This window comes from Typopeltis vanoorti, chromosome 23, assembly GCF_054136105.1.
Source record: "Typopeltis vanoorti isolate ZY-2024b chromosome 23, IOZ_Tvanoo_1.0, whole genome shotgun sequence".
NCBI lineage: Eukaryota > Metazoa > Arthropoda > Arachnida > Uropygi > Thelyphonidae > Typopeltis > Typopeltis vanoorti.
In genome coordinates, this window is record NC_143571.1 from 8939668 (window position 1) to 8952663 (window position 12996).

At 34.8% G+C, this 12996-nt stretch overlaps 1 protein-coding gene across 4 annotated transcripts in view; it reads right to left on the reverse strand.

Moving 5' to 3' along the window:
• The window catches only part of LOC150093607 (cyclin-dependent kinase 4-like), a 358246-nt gene that overhangs the window by 275585 nt on the left and 69665 nt on the right, over positions 1-12996 (reverse strand). For 2 of the 4 annotated variants that reach the window (XM_090412878.1, XM_090412877.1), the window contains exon 1: positions 150-295. The exons of the other annotated variants lie outside the window; for them this stretch is intronic. The gene's annotated coding sequence lies outside the window, so the exon portion shown is untranslated. Of the gene's footprint in view, positions 1-149; positions 296-12996 lie in introns of those variants that run through there. 4 annotated transcript variants of the gene reach the window in all.

The window sequence follows — 12996 nt, forward strand, 5'->3', positions numbered from 1 at the left end:
CCTAATGCACATATCGGTATTCTCAAATAAAACATGCACACTCATCCAAACAAAGAACTGCAGTATTAATTGGGTAAAAGATATTAAACAAGGTTACTGGCAGTAAACATTCAAACAGATATAGCGCTAATAAATAAATAAACACTTACGTCGCCACGTATTTCACACGTTTTCGAGAGAATTTTTTTTTTTTTTCGTATGATATTCTAACGCAGTGTTTTGTTATAAATGCTAACTTCAGTTTACAAAACCACCTTCCTGTAGAAACCTAGAAGCATTTTTAATATAGAAAAAGTCTTTTGTTCTCCAGACAAACAAATTAGTAGCAACAACGCAGATAAAAGTTTTCAGACGATATTATTAAGAGTAGCAATTTTCCGTTGGTGGCGCTGCAGTCACGTGTGACATTCGTAAAAGCGTGACAACTGTTATCGGAAATGTTTGTAGCGGAACTGTTAATCTTGCAAGATACTGGCTTACGGAAATAAAAACAAATGAAAAAATAGCAAGTGTTCAATTAATTCTAAACTAGTTCTCGAATTATTAAAAGCACGATTAATGGGAACAGAACAAAATAATCACTGTTCGAAATGAATCCTGATAGCTACTAGGTCCTCTCTCTCTTTCTTAATATTATTCTAGTACACTAGATCACTGTTACGATGAAATGACTGGTGTATAACAGCTTCTGGAATACCAGCCGCTGTTACTTTTATAGTACACTGTGGGGTAAAACACCGTATTTCGTAAAAAGAAAAAATTTTTTTTTTTTTTTTTTTTTGTTTAGCCAGTTATTATTATTATTATTATTTTTTTGAGACTTACAGTTGTAAGAAAATTGCTCGATGTAGTAAAAATTTTTATATGATATTGTGTAAAAGTAATTCACATTTCAGGATTAAACTACGGAATGGTGAGAACAATCTTGATATTGGAATATATGACTAATGAATCTCGTATCAATAAGTGATATATGAAATAATGGCATATGGAAAAATCTTTCCTCCCTGAAGGCAAATAGCATGGGTCTGTAAATATCTTAGATGCAAGTTTACAGTGAAGAATTTATTTTTCAATCTGAATTCCATACCATCGTCAAGCTTTCTCCACTCCCCAACTCAAAAAAAAAAAAAAAGAAAAAAACGCACGCACGCACCCACACACCTGATATATTTAAAATGGTAGACAGTTATGAATCTAATTTGAGGTCCTTCCATGTTGAAATTCCTCTTGAAAATATGCATGGACTGGAGTTTTGAAATGCTGACGACACAAATGATTAATTAACTTAAATGGATACACAAGTTTGAGGAGGTGCATTTGATGTGCCAAATAATGACTGCATATCAATATAATTCGCACATTTTCTTATGAAATTTGTTTAAATTTCTTATGAAAGCCAGTTGTCCTGTATAAAAAGTTTATAGGAATGAAACGAAACTGTTTATTTCATTCCTATAAACTCTTTATCCAGAGACAACCTCATAAAACACATGCAATTAACGGACATAATACACTCGCCTCGTCTTCTGCCATTAATTCCAAAATAGCAACTGCTACAATCCTGGAGGTTTGCTGCTAAAATTTTAACTACGATTTAAACCGCATATTCAGTTGTTTTTAGATTGATGTTTTAAAAAATTGATGATTTATATTTTGACTGATGTTTTAATCAGTCAAAATATCTGATTATTCAGAACATTGCCGAGATTGTAAATATTCTTAACCTCGACATGTCCAAAAATAAAAATAAAAATAAGCCAATCAATATCATTAAATGCAAAATAATCTTGACATTCCAGATATCACGAATGTCATCATAATAGATTTCTAGAAAAATTAATTAAAATTATATTTGCAGTAAGAAAAAAATGGGCACTATGAGAGCTCTGCTCCAAACATTGGGAATTCGACCTTCTGACCAGGCCCTCTGAATTATACAGTGTGGCCGCTGCAAAACTTTTATACCTCCATACTTGAACATTTCTGGTCGAATATCATTTACTCCAGCTGTTTTTCTATTTTTTTTTTTTTTTAAGTATTTGACGGCTTTTTCTACCTCAAGTATTGATATGTACTCCACTTTGCATTCCTCTTGAAAATGTTCGAGTATGGTCCTGTCATGCTTGTTGCGTTTAACAGTCTTTCAAAGTAATTACTCCAGACATCTAGGATATCCTTATCTTCAGTTTTTGTGTCACTTTATCATCTTTCATTCATTTTACAGTACACTTTCTCCTAATTCTAAGCTTCTTCAATCTCCAGAACATTTTGCCACCTTCCTGATATTTATTTTCCCTACTCTTACCAAAGTCGTCCCATGACTTTTGTTTAGCTACTTCTATACACAGCTTAGCTCTTTCCTACGTTTTTCCGTGTATTCTTTTAGGGAAACTGCCGATTTATTTGCTAGGAACTTTTGGTATGCTTTCTTCTTTTTCAGGACTGCTTTTTTAACTGCTTTGTGTCCACGATGGAGTTCTTATTTTTCTATCCTTGCAAACGACTTCACCACATACCTTCCTAGGTGAATCAATCAATGGCTTCTTCAGTTTGCCACGAGACTCCAAGGTTTTGGTTCTTGTTTTCAATTTGTTTCATTTTTTCTTCAATAATATTTGTATATTCGAGTCTATAATTTACCTGTAAAAGCTGCTCAACTTCTTTTTTTAAAACTTTCATACATACTTTCTTTTCAATGTGATATCCATTTTTATCCTACTTAGTACTAAATAATGGTCACTTCCAATTTCAAATGCTCTGTACAATCTTGTATCCTGAACCAGCATGATGATATCACTATCAACAATGACGCAGTCAATGAATTTTTCTTATTTCTTGTGTCTTCTCTCCATGTGAATTGTGCACATCTTTATGTTGAAAGATGATGTTAGTAATGACTTTGACGGCTTTTTCTACCTGAAGTATTCATATGTGCTGATCTTTGTGTTCCTCTTGAAAATATTCTAGTATGGTCCTGTCACTGCTTGTTTCATTCTTTAAAGATACTTGTGACATTAGGATTATAAAATATATACACGTTTACACAAGAATATTATTTAATTTGCCAAATATTTCAGTCTGAATATTACAGACCATCTTCAGTGGCTACATAGGAATACTTTTAAAAAACAAGGTGGAATACGAACAATTGATCATTCACAAATAGAACGAGCCGCGTGATGTCAATTCCCGAATTTTTGATACAGATATACAGTCATTACGATTCAAGTTAGGACGTTGAAGTAAGGCCTCCACACCTTCTTTAAATAAACGTTCAAATTTATAGCGACATCTGTGTAGGAGGCGAGTCTTGGACCAAAGGATGTTGTGGTTTGTTTCTATTCCGTGCTGAGCTAATCCAGATTTCCCAGGTTTGATGTGTTGAATGGATGATTGATGCTCTTGAATTCTTTTTTCTATAGAGCGTCCAGTTTGTCCAAAGTAGGAAAGATTACAGTTACCCCGAGCTTGATACACACCAGGTAGAGACATAGTTGAGCGTTTATCTTTAGAAGAAGGAAAATGGGTGGATTTGTTAATAGGTGTATAAGTGGCTGTTAAATCATATTACAGAAAGAACTGTCGACAATCAAACATCAGATGAAACTCAATGGTTTCTCCGAAAAGAGTACACAACATCTTTTCGATTCTTATAATCCAACACAAAACAGCAAAGATTCAATACATCGACTTCCAATTCCTTACATTTCCGGGATTTCAGAACCAATTTAAAGAATTCTGAAGAAATATGATTTAACAGCCGCTTATACACCTATTAACAAATTATCCACCCATTTTCCTTCTTCTAAAGATAAACGCTCAACTATGTCTCTACCTGGTGTGTATCAAGCTCAGTGTAACCGTAATCTTTCCTACTTTGGACAAACTGGACGCTCTATAGAAAAAAAAGAATTCAAGAGCATCAATCATCCATTCAACAAAACAAACCCGAGAAATCTGGATTAGCTCAGCACGGAATAGAAACAAACCACAGCATCCTTTGGTTCAAGACTCCCCTCCTACACAAATGTCGCTATAAATATGAACGTTTATTTAAAGAAAGTGTGGAGGCCTTACTTCAACGTCCTAACTTGAATCGTAATGGCTGTATATCTGTATCAAAAATTTGGGAAAGTTTAATCAGGATAACACATTATTTTTTTTTTAATTTCCTATATTAGTCTAATGTTATTTAAGATTATTACATGGATTTCTGAATTAATATCTTTAGTTTAATCATGACTCTGATAAAAAATGTTTACTCTTTTAATACTTAGCGATATGACATCACGCGGCTCGTTCTATTTGTGAATGATCAATTGTTCGTATTCCACCTTGTTTTTTAAAACTATTCCTATGTAGCCACGAAGATGGTCTGTAATATTCAGACTGAAATATTTGGCAAATTAAATAATATTCTTGTGTAAACGTGTATATATTTTATAATACTGCTTGTTTCGTTTAACAGTCTTTCAAAGTAATTACTCCAGACATCGAGGATATCCTTATCTTCAGTTTTTATGTCACCTCTATCATCTTTCATTCATTTTAAAGTATTCTTTCCTCCATTTCTAAGCTTTTTCAACAGTCCGTGTCCTAGTCCTTCTTCTAGTCCGTTTCCTGAGCAGAAGTCTTGTAAATACTTACCATTATTATTAGCTTTGCCCTTTTCTCCAAATTTTCCCAAAATATTCCTATATGACTGGTGGGATTCATTTCTTTTTCCTACTGTACTGTTCAGATCTCCAACAAGGACCACCTTTTCCATTTTCTTTCTGTCAGATGCCTGTTCGAATGACTCAAAAAATTCCTTCACTTCTTTCTTAGAAGAACCTTCTGTGGAACCATAGGCACAAATAACTTTGATTGTCTATTTCTCCATTTTGAAGTGTTCCCACATAACTCTACTTGAAACTGCCTTCCAATCAAGAAGTTTATCTTCATGTTTGGTATTGAATGCTATCACTACTTCTGCCTTTCGTTGATCATTATTGCCTGAAAATAACATCCTATACTTATTTACTAAGATCTCACCTGTTTTTGTCTTCTTGGTCTCGGTAATAATAATTATGTCCACACGGTACTTTTCCAGTCTTCTGCAAGTTCGATTCCTTTCTATTAATACTCCTTATATTGATGGTTCCTATCTTCAGTTCTTCTTATGTTGGATTTAAGTCCAGTAGCTGACTTTGCACTGTTCGCCCTGGTTCCCTAACGAAAGCAGCGGAGGGGGCAGGATTTATTTAACCAGGCGACGCCCCAGCTGTATTATATCTCACATGTTGTATCATCATATTATAAATATCTCTAGCTTTATAAATAAAGGAAGTTTCTTGAGTATTAAAGAAATATCACTTTCAAATCTGAAACAGTCTTTTTTATCTACTTACGTCTTCTCATATTTTATAAAATATGGGCATGTAATAAGGAAACGGGCTTTTCTTTCGATATAAAAATATGAAAAATAAATATTAACAGTTACGAATTTGTATTTAAATTCACACAGTATATGTGTACTATTCTTTCCTAAATTATCACCTACGGAATAATTAACTAGAGGAAAAAACCCTATAAATGTCAATTGGAAGCAATTTAAGATGATTTCTACTAGTGTTCCCCTTTCATCTCCCTCCCTTCCCACAAAGTCGATGTTTTGGTGACTATCACTACTCTTCCGTGAACTGATAGAATGGCGTGAATAGCTTTTTTTGAAACACAGATCGGTCCATTTCGTGCATTTTTGAAATATTAATATTTGCACCATGTCGTATTACTAACCGAGAAAAAAGTGGCAAGACATGGATGAATGGTCGAAATCAGCCCTAGGCAAGACATCGACAGTGGTCTCTTGGTGAATTGCGAACCAGTTTTGGGTGGGACACTAGCACATGGGGGAAGACGATAATGCATACTTTTCCGTTATGCACTGCAATTTTGACACTAAATACATTTCACCCAGCGCATCTACACTCATAAATATTATAAATGCATTAACAAGCCACTACAACGGTGTGGTAACAACACTGCTCCCTCCACACCAAGTGGGTGTCTTCACCAACAATTTCCCTTTTTGTAGCAACTATAAGCTTGGCTACCTTAGTACTGTACGATCAACAAAACATGCACTAACTTTTGTATTACTTGTACATGCAGATACAACAGATTTATGTTTTACTGAAGATACATGTTTCGTCAGATTGCTTTTTCTCAATGAAAGACAAAATGTACAAACTGAAACGGCACATTTTTATTTGCGTTATATTTCTGAACACAAATCATCCAAACAAAATAGCTAACGCTTACTTGCAGTCACAATAAGCTTCGAATTCGTTTGTTAATTCTCTACTGAATTTTGTCTGTCAAAAATATTACGTGTGCATTCCATGAAATGCTTAATTTAAAAATTGTTTTCAGTTTTCTGCCGGTGATGGCGCTGTAAGAAGTCGCGCGCAACTTGCAGTGTTGTTAATTGTGTATTTATGAAAAATAAAGGGCTCAAACAAACGAGTAAAAACAATGTTATAATAAACATAATATATTAACATAGAAGGTAGTTTTCTTAGGCTACATAATTTAATAATTATGTAGCCTAATTATAGAATAATTGAAAAGTATAGAGTAATATTCGGAAAATATTACTTTTTAATTAGGCGGTAATTTTAACAAAAATCGGGATCTTAGCACGTTTTCGGGAAGGATAGTGCAAAACAAAAATATGAATAATGCTTATTTTGGCAGTTATGACAATCCTATCGCTAAACGAACTTCATCCGAATATACCATACGGTATATTCATCAAAATGATTATACATATTTCTAGAAATATACTAGTAACAAATAAATAAATCATAATAAAAAACGCAGTGCGCAAACATCAATATAATAATGAGCATTATTATTATTATTATTATTATTATTATTATTATTATTATTATCTAAGATCTCCAGGGAATCAAGGACTCATCGAGGGAGGCTGCAAATTACCCAACCCAGCTATCATATCTACCCTTGAATTCATTCACACTAGATGCACTCACTACCCGTGAGGGCAAATTATTCCACTCACTCACTGCTCTCTGGGAGAAAAACCTAGCTCTTATCCCTTTCTTGACTGCAAATAAATTTAACTTCCATGGATGCCCCCGTGTTCTCTCCTCACCTTCCATATAACGAAAAATTTCATCAGTTGAAATGCTATAACACCCATTCAAAAGTTTATAGACCTCTATCATATCACCCCCTCTTTCTCCTGTTAACCAGAGTCTGTAATCCACATACTCTAAATCTGTCCTCATAATCTAAATCCCATAATCCGGATATAATCTTTGTAACTCTTCTTTGCACCCTTTCCACAGCTTCTTTATCCCCCTTGGAACCCAGGAGAACAAATCTGCGCACAGTAATCCAAGTGTGGTCTTATCACAGCCTTATAAAGAGGCAAAATTACTTCCTTATCCTTGTATTTGCAACTTTTGCTATGTGACTTTTGAACTTTCAGTTTCTTGTAGCATAACCCCGCTAATATAATATACCACTGGAACTCTAATCAAGCTAAAGTGCATAACTTTACACTTACTAACATTAAATTGACAGCCATTTTCATTTTCCCAGATTTCCAGTCTATTCAAATCATTTTGTAATTGCTAAATATCAGTAGCATCCCTGATTGCCCTGCCTATCTTCGCATCATCAGCAAACAATTGCAAGTCAGATGATAGACCCTGCTTGATGTCATTAATGTATAGATTGAACAATAATGGCCCAATGACTGAACTCTGAGGTGCACCACTGGTTACCTTAAATCTGGCAGATTCACACCCACTGTATACCACTTTTTGATATCTGTCTGTCAACCATACCCTGATTAAAGTCAAGAGATTATGTTCCAATCCCATATTCTCCAGTTTACACAACAGCCTATCGTGTGGTATCCTCTCAAATGCCTTAGAAAAATCCAACATTTTCATAGTGTATCCATTCCCTTTATCCAACTCAGCCGTAACATTGTTATAAAATATGAGCAAATTGTTAAAACATGACCTTCCTTTAGTAAACTCATGCTGTTCCCTGCAGAGTATAGAATGCTTGTCTACCCATTTCTGTATGCAAGTTCTTACCAACTTCTCTAAAATCTTCAGTACCACACGACAGATACTAATAGGTCGGTAGTTAGACACATCAGTTTTTGCACCACTCTTGTGCAATGGAACTATCATACATTCCTTCCATTCCTGTGGTATCATTCCTGAGCTGAGACTCAAGTTATACAAATGTGTGAAAGGCCTAGCCAATTCAGCTGAATATTCATTTAACAAACGGGCAGATATTCCATCTGTCCCTATTGAAAAATTCTTATCCAGGTTATGCAAGAGCTCTTCAACCTCATTTTCATGAACCTCTAACTCTTCATCCAACGTAGCAGTAGAACCATGCACCATGCTACATACACCTGGTTGATATATCTTAGCAAAGAAATATACAAAAACACTTATAAAAACACTTATTTTTTAAATCGATATTATTACCACATTAATTTCATTTAAATATAGTAAAGTAGAACTACCAGAGGATGATTAAACAATCACTGATAAAATCTATACGCTAGGGCCTTGTTATAGTTGGCATCCCGAGAAAGACGGGGGAACCGCATTTCTCATGTTCATTGATGATGCACTTTATTATTGGTTTCTAATCTAAAAAACAACTCGACATGATAAAGTACTTGTCTTAATTTTATATTATGCATAATATGAGTATTTACAAGAAACATGCAGGATACTAGAAACAGAGGATTGTTTTTGTCGAATGAATATCAAAATGAATATACATAAATTTACTGCCCCCCCTCAGTCTTCAAAAGTTGGATAGGGCTAAAACGGCTTTGTCTACTCCATATAAAGGAATAAAACAAGCCAAGATAAAAAAATTACTTTTGTTTACTTTAACAGTTTTAATTAATTTAAAAAAATAACGATGAAAACAGAAAATTTATATTTCATGAAATAAAATTTTTTCCTATTAATGTCATTTTTTTATTTTAATATAATCACAGTTACAAAATTACAATATTCTATATTGTATATTACAGAACTCTGTATCACCCGAACCAACATGCAGTGGTGCAAAGAACGTGCACAGTGGACGCTTCGAAAGCTGTGTTATGGAGCGACGAATTACGCTACACTCCCTACCGAGCAAATTGACGGATGTGGGTGTAGTTGATGCCCAGTGAACGTCTCTTACCAGAGTGCGTAACTCCAACTATGAAATTTGGAGGTGGAGATGTGATAGTATGTTTCTGTTTTTCCTGGTTTGTCCTCGGGCCTCTGTTTATGGTGCCACGAACATCGAACTACCGGAGGTCTCTGAACATTCTCGGCAATGCATTGCTTCCTACCTTGTGGTGTTTCGATAGAAATGACCATTGTCTCTTTCGGCGAGACAGTGAAGTGTCATTAGGCTGCAGAAGCTGCGTTGTTTGTGTACATGAACGTCAACCCACTTGACTGGCCTCCATAGAGCCCGGATCTCAATCCAATTGAACGTCTGCGGGATGAACTGGAGCTTCTTGTGGGTCAAAGGACGTCTGTTCCATAATAGTCCAGGACCTCATTACATATCTACAGGAAGATGGTCCAATAAAACTATCATGGAACTATCCCTGGAAGAAGGTCGATGTTCAGTAAAAAAAATTCTCTGAGTTCTTCAATAATTTAGGTGGGAGATGAAGTTCATGTGCCTGGTAATGATACCACCGCTCTGCTTATTGCAGGCCTGAAGTGGTTTCAAAAAGTTCATGTTTGGTCTCTAGAACAGAGTTTCCAGACTATGTAAAAATAAATAAAATTGATAAAAACGGTGGAAAAATCCTTAGCATACCCACAATACAGATGTACTATAGATTTACTAATAACCTTTTTGTGGGTGGGAACCATATACAATAAAAAAATCAAAATATTAGTATGGTTAGTAACACGAATATATTCCGTAATATACAGTCAATATACGAAAACCTCGTATCAGAAAAAATAAAATAAAATAAATAAGATCCTGAGTATTCTAAAATCTCTCCAACGAGAGAGCACCCACTGAACTAAGGAGGTTCAAATAAATAAATAAAACAAAAAGAGTGAATTATTCATTTTAGTATTGTATCGAAATATTAATTTAAATTTAGGATTCGGATTACATTCTCAGCTATGTTTTGCTCATTCTAAACTGTCGGGAATACCTCGGAATAATATATACATCATCGTTTGATGTTAATTGTTATCTTTCGGAAATATCCAGAAATAGCGTACGTGATAAAACTTGTCATATGAGCATTGCATAATGACATCTCGAACACCTAGAACAGATCTAGATAACAGTAGCTGAAAAGCCTTGAGGCTATTAGTAACACACCCAACCAACCATTACTTTAAACAGGGAAGTAGATGTGTAATCCATGGATTCTGTGATTCGCTACGCATATTCCACGCGAGAAGACACTACAACAACTTTCAATCGGTTACTTTAAACGAGAATAAACCCCAACCGTAGTTAAATAACCAAGAACATTCGTACTGCAGATAGTCGGTTTTGAGTCCTCACGGATTCAAAACAGACTATCTGCAGTTTGACCTTGACTAGTAATTACAGTGCGATAGCATTTATCTATTGAATTGAAAATGCAATTCTCTTCAACGAAGAGGTATTGTAACGTATTATAAGCATTTTCAATTCTCTTGAAAATGCTTATAATACGGGATTGGCGAAGTGATTTTTGGATTCAAGTCATTCGCCACGATAGCGTGAAAAAAAGACTACCACAGCTCAAAATTTTTGTACTTGCGAGCACCATTCACATCGCATTCTGCTCATAATGGAGACCAAGCTATTTGACGTTAGGGGAAATTTAAAATAATGATAATACTTTCTTTTGAATCTCTATAGCTCAGTAGGTTTCCACGATGCCTTTTTATTGGAAAGACCTGGGTTCGAATCCTGCCTAGAAGAAAAGACCCTTCATCCCTTTATCAGGACTTTTCAACTGAAGGTGTCAGACAGTCTCAGAATGGTTGCAGAGTTTCCATCCTGGAAACTCAGGTTTCTTATTCTGCTAAACAGCTAAACCGTCCAGAAGAACACATGTAAACTATGACAATAGACAGGATTAAGAGTATTAATCAGGTTTCAAAAAAGCCATTACTTGGCTGTGACAGGCATCGAGCCTAATTCGCAAAGGATAAATGGGAACACTTGAATTACGTATGTATATGCATATTGACAGGTATTATTTACGTTTCTTAAATCTTAAATTAAGACACCATTTTTAGAAGAAGCGAAAGTCGCTCGGAGTTTACCGAGCATGAAAAAAACAAAAACAAACAAACAACAAAAAAAAAACTGCGGTTTAGAATAGAGACTCCGGCGTCAAATAAGAAAAATAAATACTAATGTTAAGTAAAGTTTGAGTCATCGTAAAAATTATTCGTGGTGGAAAAGTCTCGTGAATATAGAACCATAATTCGCAAGCCACCTTTCACTTCAATATGCTGTTAACGCATATCACTTATTACATGTCGCCTACTGTCGGATATTAACGATAAAAGATACCTTTGCCATATTTTACGTGGCTCCCATCCACTGAAGGCTTTTGTATAAACCTAAAGTATATCAGTACCATAGATGGACTGTTTTATTATTATTATTATTATTATTATTTTCAATAATTATATATATATATATATATATATATATATATATATATATATATATATATATATATATATATATATATATATATATATATATATATATATATATATATATATATATACACGAGATTCATCACCCACCTAACGACAATCACAAACATCTATGCACAAGCGTATATTCGAACCAGCAGCATGTTGGATGAAGACAGGAAATGCTAACCATTCTGCCAACCAAGCTGGCAAAGATATGATAAAGAAATTATAAACACTCTTTTTCCCAATAAGCATTTCGATGAACAATGGAAAAATGTTGAGAAACAAAGCACGTGGTCACCTTGTTTATGCATGGTCCAGCAAAATATGTACTGATCGATTATTATTACCATAGATGTAGAAAGTCAGTAACTCATCGAGGAAGGCCGCATATCACTCACATCTGAGTCGTACCTTTTGTTGAATTCATTCGCATTACCTGCGCTTCCTCGCATCTCAAGGCAAGCCTTTCCAATCACGCAACAACGCTCTGAGATAAAAATCTAGTTTCCGCCTCTTTCTTTAGTGTATTCATTCTCAACTTACATGGTGTCTCCTTCTCGCACTCCATAGAATTAAAACTTCCAATTACTGATATCCAATATTACCTTTCCAGTAGTTTGAAAGTCTCTATTATAAAATGCCTTTCTCATTTCTGGATTCCACAAATTCTCAATTCTTGTATGTCTGTCCTCATAATCTACATGCCACAATCCCAATACCATTACACTATCCTGTTTACACCCAATCCAATGTATCTGCATCACCTCAGAACCAGGAGACTAGATCTGCACATAATAATCTAGGCAAGATCGCATCAAGCCCTTGTAAACTGGAAAAACGACTTCCTTAAAGTTATATGTCAATGTTCGTTTCAACATTGCAAATATGTAATGAGTTGTATTTGCAATGTTTGCCATATGGTTTATCCTTGAACTTTAACTTCCTAACTCCAACATTTCTGTCCTGATTAGTTTATTTTAGCATAATTCCATACATACGCCATTGCATATCTCATCGCACCAAAGTACATACTATTATATTTACTAATATTGAACTGAGCATGTTCAGATGCCCACAGTTTCAGCCTCTGCAAATGTCAATCTATTTCTCATTAGCCTAACTTGCACATTCAGCAAACAACTGGATGTCTGCTATCAAATCCTTTTATCATTAATGCCAAGACCGAGTAACAATAACGAAGGACTGATTACTGGGATATAATACTGATAATCTTCAATGCTGCAAACTCACCTTCCCC